The 19,674-nt window shown below is 41.8% G+C and overlaps 1 long non-coding RNA gene across 2 annotated transcripts; it reads left to right on the top strand.

The window, feature by feature from the left end:
* Nucleotides 1–7,420: 7,420 nt before the first annotated feature.
* LOC307181918 lies at nucleotides 7,421–18,978 on the top strand. 2 transcript variants are annotated; one of them, XR_013827077.1, is made up of 4 exons: nucleotides 7,421–8,113; nucleotides 9,542–9,647; nucleotides 18,134–18,190; nucleotides 18,888–18,978. It is a non-coding gene; the product is annotated as an uncharacterized lncRNA (long non-coding RNA). The 2 variants fall into 2 exon arrangements; XR_013827078.1 differs by lacking the exon at nucleotides 18,134–18,190 and having other exon boundaries at nucleotides 18,888–18,962.
* The last annotated feature ends 696 nt before the right edge of the window (nucleotides 18,979–19,674 follow it).

Genomic DNA, 19,674 nt, shown 5'->3' with positions numbered 1-19,674 from the left:
CCACTCTAATTGGATACCAGTGTTTTAAAAAATCACCTAGGTGACTCTGATGCACACCAAAGTTTGAGAACTCCAGCTCTTATAAAATCAATAGCTTCTGACAGCCTGAAAACAGCTCAAGCCCTGAGTCCCAACCTCAGCTCTGAGCCTGCCAATGCTGTCTTACCCCTATGCTTGCCCCTAATAAACAGGATCCTGGGTCTCGATCTTTTCCATATCCAGGCTTCCCACCTCTCTACCCAGTGCTATGTGCTATCCTCACATCTGCCAGCTACAAAACTAGTGACCCTGGAACTGAATTGTATTGCATGAGTAGATGCTGCAGGGTGGTAGGGCTCACATGGCAGGCAGAGGGACCAGCAAGAACAAAGACTTAGAGGCATGAAATAGCCTGGCCCATTTGGGAAACTGAAGGTTGTTAGGTGTCCTTAGAGTGTGGCACTGAAAGGAGGACTTGGGGAGTGATGGCTAAAGAAGAACCAGACCACACAGGGCCTTTATGCATGGCTAAGTGTTTGGACTTTTTTCTAGGGGAGGCTGAAATATGGTGCATGGAGTACTCTCTTCTACTGTGTTGGAGAAAAATTACCCTAGTATCTGCACAGGAAAGAAATTGGAGGGGAGGGAAAGAGACAGAGACACTAGTTAGAAGACCAGTGTTATACCCCAAATGTATCCTGGGGATCTGCCCAGTTCCAACTCATTGTAGGTGCCTCATAATTATTTTTAAATAAGAGAATGAAAAACATGAGTCTTTCTGTGTCACTCATATCTTGCTCTCTGGTGTCTTTCCCCCTCCTCTCCTGCCCCACTAAAGGTGGTGGAATATATTGGGGCCAGGGGGCACTGGGTCCTTCCCAGATCTGAAGATCACCCTGCCAAGATAAACTGCTACTTTGTCAACCTCTGGGGCAAGTTTGTCATCATTCAAGTTTATTATGACTGTTTCCACCTGGTCCTCACTTGTTCCTCCACCGAGCACTCTTGGAGCATTTATTATGAGGCAGGCATGAGCTGGGTGTATGGAGAGGGGAAAACACCATGTCTGCCCTCAAGAAGTCTATACCCTCTCCTCATCTTCAAGCCTTAGGCCGGGGCTCTGCAAACTTTGCCGATAAAAGGCCAGATGGTAAAAAGTTTTGGCTTTGGGAGCCATGTGGTCTGTTGCAACTATTCAACTCTTCCACTGTGATGGTAAAGCAGCCATAGACAATAGCAAATAAACAGGCATGACTGTGCAACAATAAAACTTTATTTATGAACACAACAATTTGAATTTCATATAATTTTCATGTGCCATTAAATATTCTTTTTTTTTTTGGCTGCACCGCATGCGGGATCTTAGTTCCCCAACCAGGGATCCTACAGTTGAAGCACGATGTCTTAACAGCTGGACCACCAGGGAAGTCCTCAGTATTATTCTTCTTTTGACTTTTTTCAATCATTTAAAAAAAGGTAAAGATTATTGTTAGCTCGGGGCCGTACAAAACCAGGTAAGGGCCAGGATTTGGCCCATGGGCTGCAGTTTGCCCATCCCTACCTTAGGCTGTCTCCTCATAAGGTATGAACAAAAGCTCTTTCTTTTAGTAATAATTATGGTCACCACAACTTTCTCCTACCTACATCCCCTATTTCATGTCCCTCCTCCACCACGTACACACTCACCTAGTCCTGCATTTCTGCTCTTACAATGTAAACACGATGGACTGTGACCTCCCCCTGCTCAACAGCCGCTTCCAGGTGTCCAGAGCTGTGCCCTGGCGTACATCCCAACCTCTGGGGCCCGGCTGCCTCTGCTCCTCAGGACCCCGCTCTGCTCTCCTTGTCAGTTTCCTCCACTGCCCTTTCTCACCTCCAATAACTCGTGTTCTGGCCCCTCCAAACCGTTGACAGCTGCTCTTTCCAGGCTCTGCTCCTTGGCCCATTGCATTGCCTCAGCTTTGGATTCTTAATCTCCTTTCTCTCTGGCTAACTCCTGCTTGTTTCTAAGGCTCAGCCTGCATTTCAGCTCCGTGTCATCTTGAACCACATACCTGCAGGCAGAATTCACAGACCCCCTCTGGGTTCTCAGCACTCCGTGCGTCCTGGCAAACCCGGAGTACCTTGAGGGTTGTGTCTTGTCCTCTTTCAAGCACCCGCTGCAGTGTGGAGCACATGGTGGATGCTCTGTGGACATTTTAATGAATTCTCAAATGTCAAGACCCCTCTTTATATACTTTCTAAAACTGTAGGTATTGTATGTACACTCTTTTATTGGTTTCCTTTTCCTGGTTTCATGTGTTATTGCTACTATTAAATTTTAAGTTTATAACTGCAGACATAGTCTATTTTGTAGTAGACTTCCTTCCAAATACATAAAATAACATTCTGTGGCTCGTGGGTTCTCCTCTGGGGCCTCTAGGTGACCATGGTGGGCTTTCATTAGAGTATCTCTAACCAACTTGCCTAATACGGGCCACAGAATGTTACCGAGGCCCTGATAGGTCTCTTTTTTTTGACAGGTGAGGAAAGTACAGCTTTATAAAGATAAAGCAGCTGACCTGAGGACGCTGGTCAATGACAAAAACAGAAGAAGGGCCGGAAACAAGGCCTTGGTATTACCAGAATTTGAGTTTTTGATCCAGTTTGCAAGGTTAAAGTATTGAGCTCTGAATGTGGATTTGTAATTTATGAGAGAGTAGGTGTAGGGAGGGTGGGGGGATGGGGGCGTGCCTGGGAAGCTGGGCAGTGGTGACCTTTAGCGCCTCGCTTCTTCTGAATAGGATTCCTTGTTTGCTAGTCCTCCCAGCCCCTTTCTCGCTTCTCCACTATATCAGTCATTCCCTTAAAACAGTGACACTTATTATGGCTGGCAAACAAATGGTCGGGAACTAGGCAACTCCAATTATTGCACTCAGCATGTGAAATCATTTAATCAGAGCTCACAGGACTGAGGGGCAGTATTAAAAAGAAATAGGCACCCTGTCTGGTCCCCAGAATGAACTCTTTTCAGGAGAGAAGAGAGCTTATACTATTTATTGTGGCAGAAAGAAGATATACTGTAGTATTTAAATGAGAAAAGGGCTAGATGATAAGGGCTAGGAGACCAGGATTCCACTTGAACTCCATTCCTGATTTCTTTTTTTCAGTTTAGTTTTGCAACAATTATTTAATTAGAGTGTAACTCAGTTTCCCCACAATAACATAGAACCACTGCTATTTGTATCTTTTAAGATCTCTTAACGATACTGCCCTGGAACCTGGGGCAGAGCTCTCTGCCTCATCTTGCATTCATCTTGCATTCATCTTGTAGTTACTGAAAGGCCAATAGGACCTCGTTTTAAAGTGGCTTCAGCTGCAAGATGTGTGCCATGGTGCTGGTTGCACTGTGTACACAGATATATTTGTAAATGCTTAGAAGCCATAAGCACACATTTAAAAGGTAATTTTGTGTTCACCACCGTTTGCCTTTTTTTATGGTATAAGCAGCCTTTTGTTAAATGTGAGGTTATAGGGGATAAATGTTGTTCTGGGAAATGTAATAATTGGGAAATACATTGAAGACTGATCCAGAGAGAGATGCTGAAGGTGGCAACAGTCCTTCCTTCACATCATTTCCAGCTTCTTTTGGTTGCCTCTTGGGAAAGAGCTTCCCAGGGCTGAGCTGCACAGGGGCAAGAGGCTGCCAGGGGACAGCCGGCCTTCTCACCAGCCCCGTCACTTGGAACAAGTGTGCACGTGGTGGACACACATGCCCTCTCCCAAGGCATGGAAAACACTTGCTCTATTTGTCCTCAAGAATCTTTCATATTCTTTTCTGAGAAAAACAAATTAAAACTCTCCTCCTGACTGACAGAATTTAAAGAATAAATACACAGTCATGGGAAGTAGGATACAACTTCCAAATGACCACATAGAATGTGCTTTCCTCACAACATACAGAGGCATACGTCATTAAGAAGTCCACAAACAATAAATGCTGACCATGTGGGGAAAAGGGAACCCTCCTTCACTGTTGGTGGGGATATAAATTGGTGCAGCCACTGTGGAGAACAGTATGGAGGTTCCTTTAAAAATAGAGTTATCGGGCTTCCCTGGTGGCGCAGTGGTTGAGAGTCCGCCTGCCGATGCAGGGGACACGGGTTCGTGCCCCGGTCTGGGAAGATCCCACATGCCACGGAGTGGCTGGGCCCGTGAGCCATGGCCGCTGAGCCTGCGTGTCCGGAGCCTGTGCTCCACAACGGGAGAGGCCACAACAGTGAGAGACCTGCGTACCGCCAAAAAAAAAAAACAGAGTTATCGTATGATCTAGCAGTCCCACTCCTGGGCATATATTCAGAGAAAATTATAATCTAAAAAGATACATGCACCCCTGTGTTCATAGCAGCACTGTTTATAATAGCCAAGACATGGAAGCAACCTAAATGTCCATCCACAGAGGAATGGATAAAGAAGATGTGGTACATATATACAATGGAATATTACTCAGCCATAAAAAAGAATGAAATAATGCCATTTGCAGCAACATGGATGGACCTAGAGATTATCATACTAAGTGAGGTAAGTCAGAGAAAGACAAATACTACGTGATATCACTTATGTGTGGAATCTAAAATATGATACAAGCGAACTTATTTACAAAACAGAGAGAGACTCACAGAGAGAACAAACATGGTTACCAAAGGGGAAAGGGGCAGGGAGAGAGAAATTAGAAGTTCGGGATTAGCAGATATAAACTACTGTATATAAAATAAACAACAAGGTCCTACTGTATAGCACAGGGAACTATATTAAATATCTTATAACCTATAATGAAAAAGAATTTGAAAAGTTATATATATATATATATATATATATATATATATATATATATATATGACTGAATCACCTTGCTGTACACCGGAAACTAACACGTTGTAAATCAAGTGTACTTCAACGCCCACCCCACCCCGAACCATACAGAGGCATGAGCTAAAACCTAATAATCCATTAAATAAAATTAATTTTACTTAAGCACTGCCTATATATACACACATATACGGCATATACAGATAGATTTTTTTTATGGCATCTTTTTGTTTCAGTCCTTACCGTGTTTCAGAGTTGTCCTCTTATATCAGGTAGCTTCTGGAGGCTACACACGAGCCACATGTTGCATGGACAGCCAAGGTGGGTAGTGTGCAGTGTGGATGGTGCAGGAATTACTGGGGATTCGACACACTTTTTTGGTTCATGCAGGCTTCGTGAAGCCTAGACTCTGTATCAGGTCTTGGAAGTGGGCTTGATGAGGATTTTAATATGCACTGTTTCTCATTTCATTTGAACTGAACTCTCTGGGGTCCGATGTCCGTGGAGGAAACTGGATTCATTTGCCTTAAGCAAAACATCATATTCTTCCTGCTTGGATAGTGAAACCTGGAGGGAAAGAAGGGCTAACAGGAGGCCAAGGGTGAGTAGTGAACAGGCCTACGTTAATCACTTTAATTTGATCGATCAAACAGACTCACAGAACCCTGTCACTTTTTTTTTTAATCTTCATACAAGATTTTTTTTCTGATATTTTTCTTTCTGTTTCTTTTGTTTTTTAATCTCTATTTTTTTCTTTATTCCCCCCCCCCCCAGAAACAAACAAAAATATTCAAAAGACAGGTTTTGAGAACTATAACCAAGAAAAGTCATTCCCAGGAGAAAACATACTGAAGCACACGTTGGCTTTGGGCCTAATGCAGCCAAGAAATGATCTTTTAAAATATTCTGATCAGGGGCTTGGAAAACAGAAGGTTTAAGACTTCAGCTCAGAAGAGTATGATTATCTTGAAGCGGATGTGGTAGTTCCAGCCACATAATTTTAGACATTCTAATTGGCAGTTTAAAAATAGCAGAGTTGCAGCCTCATCTTCTGGGCTATTCCCTTTGTTTTGTCCTTGACTGTGCTTTGTATTGAGGGAGTCTTCTGATGGCTGGGGCAGGTCTGGGAACCATGCATCCCTGGGTTCTCATCTACCATCTCCCAGGCCTGCCTGCCTCTGCCCTGAGATACCACAAAGGTAATAAAACTTATATTTTCTTAGGAATGCTCCCAGCCTCTGACTCACAGACATATTCCCCTTCCTTCCCTAATAACTAGGTGCTTAAAAGTTGCACTTCGATGATGCTATTGAATTAAATCCATCTCTGGGCACCTTAAGCTTCCAGCTGAACTGCATCATTTTCTTGCCAGGTAATAAGTACTTTAGGATGTGATCAAGAAAAGGAAAACACTGATTTCAAATAACCAATTATTTGCCATATTCTTTTCCATATTTGTGTGAGGCAGTGTCCATATGCTGAAACACATTTGTTCTTCTTTGCTACTGTTTCAATTGGCAGCAAGATAACATATCAACGTAGATACCTACAACAAAGCTGCCTCTTTCCCTTTCGCATTTTCAAGGAGCCCTAGGCGTCCCGTCTGGTCGGGCATGAAGTTGCTCATCTTCACCCAGTTTCACTCTCTTGAGTTTCCCTTCTTGAGACACTGGCCGCATCACTGAGGGAGGAGCGGGGCTGGGGTAAGAATTGCCTGGAACTGTCTTATCCAGGCAGAGGGTTTGGTGGGACCTGTGCAGGGAGATTCTCAAACCCTGTAGGATGTGGTTTATTATCCCTGCTTTAAGTTTTATTGCCAAGGAATCTTATACTTTCCCAACCAATGAGTCCACAAAAGCATAAACTATATTAAGTCTATAAATCCCAGAGTGCCAAATCTCTGGAGTAGCAAGCATCTGCTCTCTAACCTGCAGTGAGTAATAAATCTCCCTGTCCATTTGCATGGAGGGCTTTCAGTGCAGAGAGAGCACTGATGTTCTCTGGGCATCCTTTCTTCCTGCTCTTTTCCTCAAGGGGCCTTGAATTCACTGCTGTCTTACAACTTAAACACTCTTATAATGCACCGTTTTTAAAAAATAGGAAAACAAGAAAAAAAAAAGTTGTCTTTACCTGGCTGGTTAGACGCAGGAGGTGAAGCCTGCTGATATGAGGCTTGTCTTTCATCCTAAACTCTTGGAAACAAATGAGGAATATTAACCGAGGTGTGTGTCCCTCTCCACACTACTCAGTGTCTTCTCCAAGCCTCCTCCCGCGAGCCAGTAAGGAGAATACTATTCACATGAGAACGGGGTCCAGTCTGTCTCTCACTTTTCCCAGGAGTCTTGGTAAGAAAAGCAGCCTTGCTGCCCGGCAGGGGTGAAGGACAACCTGCGCTCTCCTTTCACAGGAGAGGAACATGAGGAAAGGTTAAGAATACACTCAGATGGTTCTCAGTGGGGCGAGACTAGGTGTGGTGGACAGAAATCATTATTTAAATTACTTGGCCCATTTTCCTTTCATTATATACCCATCGTAAAGGAATGGGACACCAAAGGTCCTGCATCCCTGAAGAACAAAAGTACAGTCACGCCTATTTTTCCGTGGACTCATGGAATTGAGCCTTCTTTTCCTGGTCCCTTATTGCTTCACATAGTACAGTCTTCCTTCTGTGCTTTGAAAAGCATCCTTATTACTCTTCTAATCCTATCTCTCCTTTACATCTTGCTAACAAGGCCTTCCACATATTTGCAGGTATTGGGTTGTGAGCCATTTTCCCTCTACTTTTTTTATTTGTAAATTACTTGATTTATTTGTAAATTACTTTTTAAAAAATTAATTGATTTTATTTTTAGAACAGCTTTCAGTTTATAGAAAAATGAGCAGAAAGTACAGAGTTCCCATATACTCCCTCACTCCCCCAGTTTCCCTATTATTAATAACCTTTCCTTTTAATTAACATTATGAACAGCAGTACCAGACAATGATAATTTTTGTGAGGAGGAAGGACTTTCACCTACAGTGTCTCATTTAACAGACTGTTCAGGAAACAGGGGTGTCACATGATTGCTGATTGTGGACATAGGACCTCGGAACAGGAGTGTAGTCTAGTGGTGGAGGTGACGGTGGCAGCAGCTGGGAAATCCCCCAGCTGGTGTTCTCAGTGACCCAACCCACATCCGCGGAATGCATTCAAGGAGTGGGGATCAAGTTGGGGCTACCAGGAAAGAAGAAGGAAATGAGGCTGTTTCCTTTGGCTGCTACAACTACAACAATCACCACAAACTTGGTAACTTAAAACAAGACAAATTTATTATCTTACTGCTCTTAATGTCAGAAGTCTTAAATGGGTCTCACTGGACAAAAATTGTGTCAACAGAGCTGTGTTCCTTCTGGAGGCTCTAAGGGAGAGTCTGGGTCCTTACCTTTCCTATTTTCTAGAGGCCACTCACGTTCCTTGGCTCACAACCTCCCTTTCCATCTGCAAAACCAGCAATGGCTGGTGGAGTCTTTCTCATGTGGCATCTCTCTGACACTGACTCTCCAGCCTCTCTCTTTCACTTGTAAGGACTTTTTGTAGTTAAATTAGGCCCACCTGGATAAACCAGCATAAGCTCTCCATTTCAAGGTGAGCTGATTAGCAATCTTAATTCCATCTACAACCTTAATTCCCCCTTGTCAGGTGAAGTGACATATTCACAAGTTCTGGAGATCAGGAAGTGGACATCTTTGGGGGTCATTGTTCTGCCGACCACACAGGGTATTATCCTAGAGAAGTAGAGCCTGGGATCAAAGTCACCAGTGAATCACAATCTCATCCTTCTCAGGAGTAATTAGAAATAGGGCCCAACCTCCTCCTTTAGCTCAAATGTCACTTCCTCCAGGAAGCTTTCTGTATCTGCTGATCAATATAGGAGATACTAGACCTATGGGGCACTTGAAATGTGGCTAGTCTGAACTGAGATGTGTTCTAAGTATAAAATACACACCAGATTTCAAAGACTTAGTACAAAAAAAAGAATGTAAAATATTTTTATGGTAATGATTTTTAAAATATGTTATACATTGAAATGATAATATTTTGGTATATTATGAAATTGATTTCTCCATATTTTTCACTTCTTAAATTTGGCTTCAAGAAACTCTAAAATTGAGTATCTGGCTTGTACTCTATTTTTTCTGGACAGTGCTGCTCTGTAAGAACTCCAGGCTGAACCCAAGTGCTTCCTCTGTGTGCTCTTACGGTCCCTTATTCAGATCTCAAATATTTACCTATAGCATAATTATCAATTTGCATAACAATTTTTCCCACCACACAGTGAGTTGTTAAAGGACAGAGGCTGTATCTTTTTGATCATTGTATCTCTAGTGCTAGTATAGTGCCTGGAATGTTAGAGTAATAATAATTATCATAATCATAATTAACACTTATATTGTACTGTGTACAAGGTTTTGTTCCAAGCACTTTACCCAGTAACTCAATCCTTATAACACTCTCTAGTTGTGTGCATTTAGGGAAGTTATTTTTAACATTTTATACCTCAGTCTCCTCATCCATAGTATGAGGCGAGTAATAGTACCTACCTCACAGCTGCTAATTACAGAGAATTAACTAGTTATTTTATACATACACATATTTACATATATACATACATATTGCTAGGGATAGGTTTGACCTCAGGCAAAACCTCAGAGGTGGAATTTTCTTTTGCTTAAGGTCAGATGAACTCAGAGAACAGACTGGAGTTGGCCACGACTGGGAAGTGTGAAGCCCTGCCCAGCATGCTCTGAGCCACCTGGAAGAATACAGCCTGCAGAAGTGGGTAAGAGGAAATTGCTGCTCCTGTTTCCGGGCCGCGAGCACCCCCCCGCTTAGGGAGAAGCTCCCCATTCACTTTGCTGTCCCTCACCTGATACACTGATTCTAGAAAATCAGGGACAGATGAGGGTATCCACGAACCCACCCAGGGTCTTCTGCACATGACCTGCCAAGGGGATGTACGAGGACTTAGTGGGGAGATGGAGTTTGCTAACGATTTCTCACTGAACGTAGCAGCTTTACACATGAAGTTATTCAGTTCCTGAAGCTTGGTATATATGTTACCAATCAAGGCAAAGTATATATGTTACAAATCATTATTTTAAAAAGAAAGACTAATTTTAGACCATGACTCCAAAGCCAGTTGTCCACATAGTCACCTCAAGGAGCTTATTGGAGCCACCAATGAATTGTTCACTTCTAGCATTTGGTGTGAGGGTCTTCTCTAGAGGCAGCTTTGTCTGTCTCGAAGACCTGCAGCCCTGATGAATCCCCACTTGCAGTCTCTCTGGTTCCTTCTCAAGCTATTAAAAAGTCGAGCTCACTCTGCAAGGCTTGGCCTGTAAATTTCAAACTCCCAGCCTAAACGTGCACAAAGTGTATGAGTGGGTCTCCAGCAGATTTCACTGCCACGGGAGGTGAGGGAATCAAAGGCAGGCGGTTGGTCTCTAAAAGGCCTGGAGAAATTTATGACTCAATTTAAAACCACTTGTAGTTTATCAAAGCAAAGGAAATGTAATCGCAAGCTTTGGGGCAGGAGTAGATTTTCTGTAAGAGTGAAAGGGGAGCCTGTCTTTCTACCCAGTCTTCCATAACAGCAGAATCTTTCCCCAAATCCCACAAATTTGGCAACAAAGCAGTCTCTTTTTGACATGACCAATGATGAAACAGAATTTATAAATGTCAACACTGCCTTTCTAATCCTTGACTAATTGGGGAGGCCAAGAGCCTCGTGGGATGGCTCAGTGATGTCACACAGCAGTAGAAATACAAAGCACAGGCGGATATAAACCTGTGGGTTTGGTCTCAAACTTGAGCATATACCTGCAAGACCTTTGCCAAGAAAACTAACTGCCATTCCTGAGAGGAGTGAAATAGAGGATCCCTCAGTCGAGTGTTTATTAGTTCTTTGATGGTGTTTAGGAATCCAATTTGCAAGCCACACGTGCAAGTACATTGAAGCACGTTTGTGGTTTTCTCTATGTATAATATCTAGGCTCTGGGAGATAAATGTTGCACATTTTCTATTAGGTGGTAGTTAGTAGGAACAGAAAACTGGCTAAAGAGGCTTAAACACACAGTTGCCATGCAGAAAGTTATTTCTCCCATGTATTAAAAAGTCTGGAGGTAAGTAGAGACCGTCCTTAGTTCAGTGGCACAGAGATGTCAGAGCTAAGGTCTCTGTGATTTGCTTGGCTGCTGGAGCTCCAGTCATCACTTCTGAACCTCAGGCAGTAGAAAGGGCAGAAGGGGAAACAAGGGTTTTATTGAAAGCCTCAGCCAATGACTTCTGCTAACATCACAGCAGCCACACTTAAATATAAAGGAGGCTGGAAATTATAAGTTTTTTCCCCCACTGGGCACTTTTTTGTCTCCAGTAACTGGGAAAAGAGGGTGAGGGTGGATTTGGGATAGGAAACTAGAAGTTACTTTCTAAATTTACAGCCAGCAATTCAGTAGTGTGGGAAGATATGAATTCAGCCTCAAGGTTCACGTGAACTGAAGTTGTTTGCGGGCTGATCAAACTCTTCTCAGTGTATATGCATTTATTACCTACTACTCTTCTCTCTTTCTCCTTATATTATCTATCTACAAAGCCCTTTGCTCTCCTTAAGATCAGGGGTCATTTCTTATTTGCTTTCTTATTTGGTCTAAGAGTGATATTCGGTCCAAGAAGAGATATTTACCGAGTTGAATTGTTTGATGAATAGGGATTGAATTGGATGCTGGGTGGTAGAAATATTTACACAAATACTGTATAAAACAATCTTTGATGTATTCAATAGTTTTAGGTTGAGAAAAAAATTACTAGGGAAATATGTCTTCTGTTTTTGTTCAAGGAGTTTAGATTTTAAGAGTGACAAGAAACATTTGAAGAATTTTGTTTTTGTTTCCCAAACTTATTTAGAAATAATTTACAAATATAATTGTATATATTTAAAGTGTACAATGTGATGATCTGATATACATCTACATTGTAGAGTAATTACTACGATCGAGATTATTAACATATGCAGCATTTCACATAGTTAACTCTTTTTGGTGTGTGGTGAGAATGTTTAAGAGCTACTCTCAGCAACTTTTAAGTATATAATACCATATTATTAGCTATAGTCACCATGTTGTGCATTAAATCCTCAGAGCTTATTCTTCATATAATGAAAATATAATGTACCTACATCTCCCATTTCCCTCGCCCCACCAGCTTCTAGCAAACACCATTCTATTCTCTGTTTCTATGAAATTGGCTTAAAAAAAATACTATATGTAAATGCTACCACACAGTATTTTTCTTTCTCTGACTTATTTCATATAGTACAGTGCCCTCAAGATCCATCCGTGTTGTTGCAATTGGCAGGATTTTCTTTTTTAAGTCTGAATGATATTCTAACATATAAATTTTCTTTATCCATTCATCCATTGAAAGACATTTAGATTGTTTCCATATCTTGGCTATTGTGAATAATGCTGCAATGAACATGGGAGTGTAGATATTCCTTTGAGATACTGATTTTGTTTCCTTCAGATATTTACCCAGGCGTGGAATTGCTGGATCACATGGTAGTTCTACTTTTAATTTTTTGAGGAACCACCACACTGTTTTCCGAAATGATTATACCAAGGAGAAATGTCTTCTTTAACACTTCTGCAAGATATATTACCCATAGGACTGAGCTTGAATGAGGGAATAAAACACAGGCTTCATAAGCATTCTTCCCCACCCATCTTATTTCTATATTATTATTCTATAGAACTCCTCCCTCCCTCTTTTATCTGAAAAGAGATTACTCGATCAGTCAACAATAGCATCTACAACATACCATGCAAGTCAAGAAGCTGGATCTACCGGTGATTCCTCATCCTGGCTGCAAATCAGAATCACCTGGGCAACTGTTTTAAAATACAGATTCCCAGGGATTCATTCAGAGATTCTGATTCAGAAAGTCTGGGGTGGTGTTCCAGAGTCTGTAACTTTACAGAGCACTCCAGATAATTCTGATGTGCCACCAGATATAGAAATCCTTGGGGCAGAGCCCGTCCTTCTTTGTACCACTGTCATGGCTCCCCTGGAGAGCATTTATAGGATGCTACAGAAGCTTGTCAAACTCTTAAGGTGGAGACTGTCTTTTCTCGTAGCATCCCTTCTGAGCCCAGTGTCTGAGTGTCTAGTGCATAGTAGGTGCTCCATAATTATCTGTTACATTGTTTAAACAAATGGAAGGTATAATTATTCACCTCCACAGAGTGCTTCTGAGAACACTAGCACAAAGAAGCTTGTCTTATTACTGAGCAACCTGCTTAACTTAGTGCTCAGGGGCAGAATGAGCTATGGAAGTGACCACAAAGGGATTTCTAATGAACTTGGTGCTAAGTCACCTTGACAGCCCTGAGATTCTTGAACTCTTTTTAAAAAACAAAATAGCATATTTACAAATAATTGTGGTGCCAGTTACCTATGGTGATTATAAGACTTATTTGAAAGAATTCATGTAAAGTGCTTAGTGCAGTGCCAGGATAAATGATAAATGTTAGATGATGATAATGACAATAACAATTATAAGAGAAAACCCTTCTTATTAAAAAACTTAGAATGTATAGAAAAATATAAGAAAGAAACCAAAAATTTACCCTTAATCTTGCCAGCAGAATCAGTAACCTTGAATTTATGATTTTTTCAGTTTTTTCCCCAAGCATCTATATTAGCATGTACTTTTAAAATATATAAAGTATATATTAAAAGTGTATGTTATATGTTTTTGAATGGCCAGTAAGCACATGAAAAGATGCTCAGCATCACTAATCATTAGGGAAATGCAAATCAAAATCACAATGAGATACCACCTCACACACATTAGTATGACTACTATCAAAAAAACAGAAAATCACAAGTGTTGACGAGGATATGGGGAAATTGGAAAATTTGTGCATTGTTGGTAGGGATGTAAAATGGGACGGCCACTGTGAAAAACAGAATGGCAGTTCCTCAAAAAATTAAAAATAGAATTACCATATGACCAGAAATTCCACTTCTGGGTATATACCCAGAATAATTGAAAGCAGGGTCTTGAAGAGGTATTTGTATAGTGCTATGTACTGAATTATGTCCCCTCAAAATTTATATACTGAAGCCCTAACCCCCAATAAAATGGCGTTTAGAGATGAGGCCTTTGGGAAATAATTAAGTTTTTAAAAAATTTTTTATTTTATATTGGAGTATAGTTGATTAACAATGTTGTGTTAATTTCAAGTGTACAGCAAAGTGATTCAGTTATACATATACATGTATCTATTCTTTTTCAAATTCTTTTCCCATTTAGGTTATTATAGAATACTGAACAGAGTTCCCTGTGCTATACAGTAGGTCCTTGTTGGTTATCTATTTTAAATATAGCAGTGTGTACATGTCAATCCCAAACTCCCAACTTATTCCTCCCCCCCGACCCTTCCCCTCGGTAACCATTAGTTCATTCTCTAAGTCTATTTCTGTTTTGTAAATAAGTCCATTTGTATCATTTTTTTTAGATTCTGCATATAAGTGATATCATATGATATTTGTCTTTCTCTGTCTGACTGACGTCACTTAGTATGATGATCTCAAGGGAAATAATTATGGTTAGATTAGATCATGAGAGTGGGGCCCTCATGATAGGATTAGTGCCCTTATAAGAAGAGACATCATTATAAGAAGATACCACTTATGAGATACCTAGAGTAGTCAAAATCATTAAGACAGAAAGTAAAATGGTAGTTTCCCTGGGCTGGGGAGAAAGGGGAATAGGGAGTTATTGTTTAATTGGTACAGAGTTTTTGTTTGCAAGATGAAAAGACTTCTGGAAATGGGTGGTGGTGATGGTTACACAACAATATAGATGTACTTCATACCACTGAACTGCACACTTAAAAATGGTTAAGATGATAAATTTTATGTCATGTGTATTTTAACACAATAAAAAAACTAAAAAGATATATGTTTTAATATATTTAATATTTTATTTTAAACATATTAATTTAAATATATAAGGTAATATAGTTTAAATATACCTTATGTTACATATAATATAAATTAAAAATATATATTTAGAAATAAGCATATCCAGCTTTGTATCAAGCAAAGTTTGAGATGGCTATTTATGCCTCACCCATTGCACCAGCTTCATTGGTCTGAGCTCCGTTGGCCACCCCTCTCTCTTCCTTTCTGTAGAGAACCCAGCCCACCACTCTGCACAGGCCAGCCTGGGGTGGCAAGCCCAAACTGTTCTCACAGGGATGATGGTTGGTGTGAGCAGAGCCTGAACAGCCTGGTCCTGTCGTGGGGCTCTGCTGAGCTCTGGGTCACCATATTGCCAACAAGGGGAGCTTTGTCCCCCTCAAGCTGTTAGCATGTTCATTACCAGCCCTCCCTCTGCTGCCAATCGGAAAGATGACACGCGGCCGTCTCTTGGTTGCCACACGTTAAGCCTCATCTCACAATGGGCACTTGGTCTGGAGCTATCCCGGGTGTTTGAAAGCGACATTGCTGTTTCCTACAAGCTGAGACCCATGAGTCATTTCCAGCCAAAGGTAAAAATTTACATTTCAATGATCAGCAAGTTTGAGTGCATTTAAGAAACTGGCCAGAGTTGCTGGGCCCCTATACACAGGTTTTGTTAATGAATTTTGGCAGAAGGGAGTTGCATTCGTAGGCTAAGTATTAGAACAAAAAGGACCTGTTTTCCCATGTAATGAATTGCTGAGAAATTATTCAAAATGTGGCTTAAAAAGCCTCTTGCCAGCAAGCTCAATTCTCTGAGTCATGAATTAGATAATGGGCTTTTATAAACCCACAGAGGGAAACCCTCTGAGGATTTGTGGGTGAGCAGAGAATGTCTGTCCAGGACTGCCACCTTCTCCCAAGTGCTTCTGCATGATGCAGAGGCCCAGGGACCTTGTCTACAAATGTCAAGGCCAACTGGACCACCGTCAAGGGTGTAATCAGTGGTGCTCACCCTGAACATTTGCCCAGCACACAGCTGTAGGTCTCACCAGAACACAGCAGAGTGCTGCGCTGCCTGGCCCCAGGAAACAGAGGCCGCTGGGGGAAGAATGGTCTGGTGGACAAGGCAGGCCTCCTCCCCAGCACCATCACCTTCCTAAAGATGTGGTCCCTGACCCCACCCACAGCCCTAATTCAAATAAGACCCAAGCCTCCCATAAGACTAAGGCTTAGAGCTCCTAGGGGTATAAGAGGGACACTTTGAAGATGATTCCTTAGAAACTAAGCTCCATATAACAGGAACAGAGTCCCTTTCACAAACAGAGCTCCAAGAATGTAGGAGGTAGTCACCAACCAAGAGCGCCTCCGACTGTGACAGTAGAACTTCATGATGTCCTCTAACCAAGCTCTCCCTAAGGTCAAGGGCACTCATGGGCACACAGAGCTATTCAATGTATTTTTTTCCTTTTTCCCCCCACCTGAATGTTCTCTGCTATAAAAGATACAAACTGTTTCTACCCCCACAGGGAACCTTGCCTTGTGTAACTTTGATTACCTCTCAGGCTAGCTGCCTGCCTTGACCCAAGTATAGCTCAGATTCAACTATGCCTCTTACCCGCTGCCCACTTTGGCTGCATGTGCCCTTGGACCACCAGCTTGGAGCTCTGGCCTGGCTCCCAATAATCACTTGGGCATGAGGACAACCTGGATGAGACATCTGTCAGCCCAATGATGGCCAAGATAATCTGGCAACACCTCCTTTTTCTGATTCCTAAGACATTCCAAAAACTGTTTAGCAGTCTCATATAACTAGGGGCCATAGAAGCCATGAAGGATTGCCTCTGTAAACTTTACATGTTGTTTGAGAGGGAAATAAGCACAGAGAGGCAAGAAGGGTTTTTCTTATAGTGGAGCCAGAAAGATACAATGGGTGAGAATGCCCTCAAATCACCCCAGTATAAAAGTTTAAGAAGGACAGAATTCCCTTCTTAGATAGTACTGGGCCTGGAGATGTCATTATTCTGGGAGTGACAACTCCCATGTTTCTACTTCCAATGGCTTGCACTACTCTCTCCCAAAACTTCAAGGTTCAATGAAGTGTAGACCTAGGAACTCACATCTACTCCTGGGAACTAAAAGGGCTGGTTGATATTAACAAGAGTTTTGGTGGACTCTGGAGGTGTGGGCTCGAAGCTGTTTGGCTTGTGTGGTTAGAACACTGCAATAAGCAGACTAAGTTCATATAGCCAGACGGCCCAGCCAGCAGTCTTCCCATCTGTGGCTATACTTGTCACCCCTAGTTTTATGTATGGTCACATTGGGATGATGAGTGTGTGTTTATGTCATTCCTCCTTTAATTCAGTAAGTCTGTATTGAGTACAATGCCCAGCATTTTAGTAGAAGCTTCAAGATATAAAAATAAGTGTAAGTTATGAACTAGTTGAGAATTTCCTCAAATTTATCTTTTTCCTCTTCATCGGAAGGCTCTCAGCTGATAACTTTAACTGGAAAACTCAGCCTCGAGTTCTCAGCCATTGTGATTCAAGTCAGCAAGCTATTAGCAGCTACAGACCCTCCAGAGGTTGTAATCTGGGATTTGTCTGGCAATGGCGAGCCCCAGATCAAAGCCAGCACCCCGGTCCTCATGAGTGTGCTCTGATTACCTTTGTTTCTTGATTGATACCTGAGGTTCCCTGCGGGATGTGAAGTTTTGGCTAGCTTTTGCCAGTATGTATTCTTGAGGGAGGAATACAGATCTCTCAGTAACCAGCATTGCTGAGTGGAGCCCTGTACTCAGGGCTCCACTCAGCCCTCAGGACTTGACATGTTCACCCCTTGACTTGCATATTGTCTGCTGCCTTATGCCACTTACCACCTGAGGATCACGTGGCTCTTGATGCCATTTGGTCAAAGCCAAGGACACCATTTGCATTTGGACAACTGGCCGACAATCCTTCTTGATCCACCCTTGGTTCTATTATGTCCTGGCCTTCTCACTCTCCCTGGCTTACACTGAGGTCCCTACATGAATTGGAGCTGAAATCCCCGAGAAATAAAAACCTGTGATAGACAAACTCCACCATCCTGTTTATGCCAGTTGTCAGTACTATTCCTTTCCCATGTAGTTAGCACCCAGTATCATGATCTTTCAAAGAGCTTCCAAAATGAGGGTTCTTTCACCCTCTAACTGACTATCCCTCCAAATGCTTAAACCCAACCATTCCATCTGTTTAAGGAAAAGAAATTTAAGTCCCCATTTCTACACAGCCTTGTTCTTCTTAATCATGTACCTCTAGGTTGAAATCCCAGAAGTTTAGAAGGGAAGATAGAGGAGTGAGAAACCTGTACGAACAGTAAGTATTAGCTGAACTACAAGTGAGTTAGCGGTAAAATATAATGAGATGTAAAATATAGTAAGATGAAAAGGATGAGACCTAGAGAGCATTTAAAGATGTTGAAAGTAACACATGATTTATCCTTATTTTTAAAGTTATTGAATTGCCCTGTGGTGCACATCTGCAGTCTTTTCTTGCTATCTATGCTCCTTTTTGTTTGTTTGTTTGTTTTTTTATGGTACGCGGGCCTCTCACTGTTGTGTCCTCTCCTGTTGCGGAGCACAGGCTCCGGACGCACAGGCCCAGCGGCCGTGGCTCACGGGCCCAGCCGCTCCATGGCATATGGGATCTTCCCGGAGTGGGGCACGAACCCGTGTCCCCTGCATCGGCAGGCGGACTCTCAACCACTGCGCCACCAGGGAAGCCCCTAACTATGCTCTTTTATGTGGATAAAATTCCTCTTCTTTTTTTTCATTCTATTCTCATGCTCTGCTCATGCAGCACCTCTGGCTACAAGGGTCCATGTGGACTGGTCTTGCTAATCAGAAGACTGCACCCCCAGCTATGGGATTAGACTAGGGTGAGCACATGTCTTAAGCCAGACAAATGAGAGGCAGCCCATTTTGGGGTAGTAATGCTAATATTAAAGATTATGGGGGAAAAAAAAGACTATGGGAACATTTAATTGCTGGGAATGATTTTGTCCACCATGCAGAGACATCCTGCACAGAGGAGAGCAAGGCCTTAGAATATAATGAAATAGATTCCTGATGACACCAATTGACCCAGCCATGCCAGAAGCCAGAAGACTTACGTTCCATGGACTATTCAGTGGTATGAACAAATAAATTATGCTTTCATTAAGCCAGCTCGAATGAAATTTCTCTCATTTTAAATCAAAAAATTTCTGACAAGTATCTGCCTTATCTTTAGGATGATGAGAACTTAGTCTAGGACACAGCGAAAATTAGGAAGGAATCAAGTGGTGGGTGTTAATATAGCCAATAAATGAAGAACACACTTGTAGTGAGGAACACCTAAGGCAATTTCACAGCAATTAACGGGGTCTAGCTTTCAAAAGCATTTCTTCTCTTTCACAGGGAGCTTGACATTTGAAAATGAAAAGATTTTACTGTAGAGGACCAGATAGTTATGACATGAAAAACACAGTTTTCAAACATGTTGGCTAAAGTCATTGGAAAGCGCTGCATGATCAAGCAAACTTGAGGGAAACCCAACTGTTTTTCAAGCATTTGGAACTAAAGTGGAATGAATCAAATGACAAATCTCTCTGCCCTTTCACTTTGTCATGAAAATACTAAGTGCTGAGCCTTATCATCAAAATGAACGTGTCATGATACAAAATTTACTTTAGCAATGGAATAATTTGCAGGCACTATGAATTGGTTACACAGAACAGAAAAAGAAAAGTATACAGAAAATGCTAAAGATGCCACCAGAAAACTACTACAGCTAATCAATGAATATGGTAAAGTTGCAGG

This window comes from Stenella coeruleoalba (genome assembly GCF_951394435.1).
Source record: "Stenella coeruleoalba genome assembly, chromosome: 2".
Taxonomy (NCBI): domain Eukaryota; kingdom Metazoa; phylum Chordata; class Mammalia; order Artiodactyla; family Delphinidae; genus Stenella; species Stenella coeruleoalba.
Note: the sequence above shows the minus strand (reverse complement) of the source record. Positions and strands in the feature narration are given on the sequence as shown.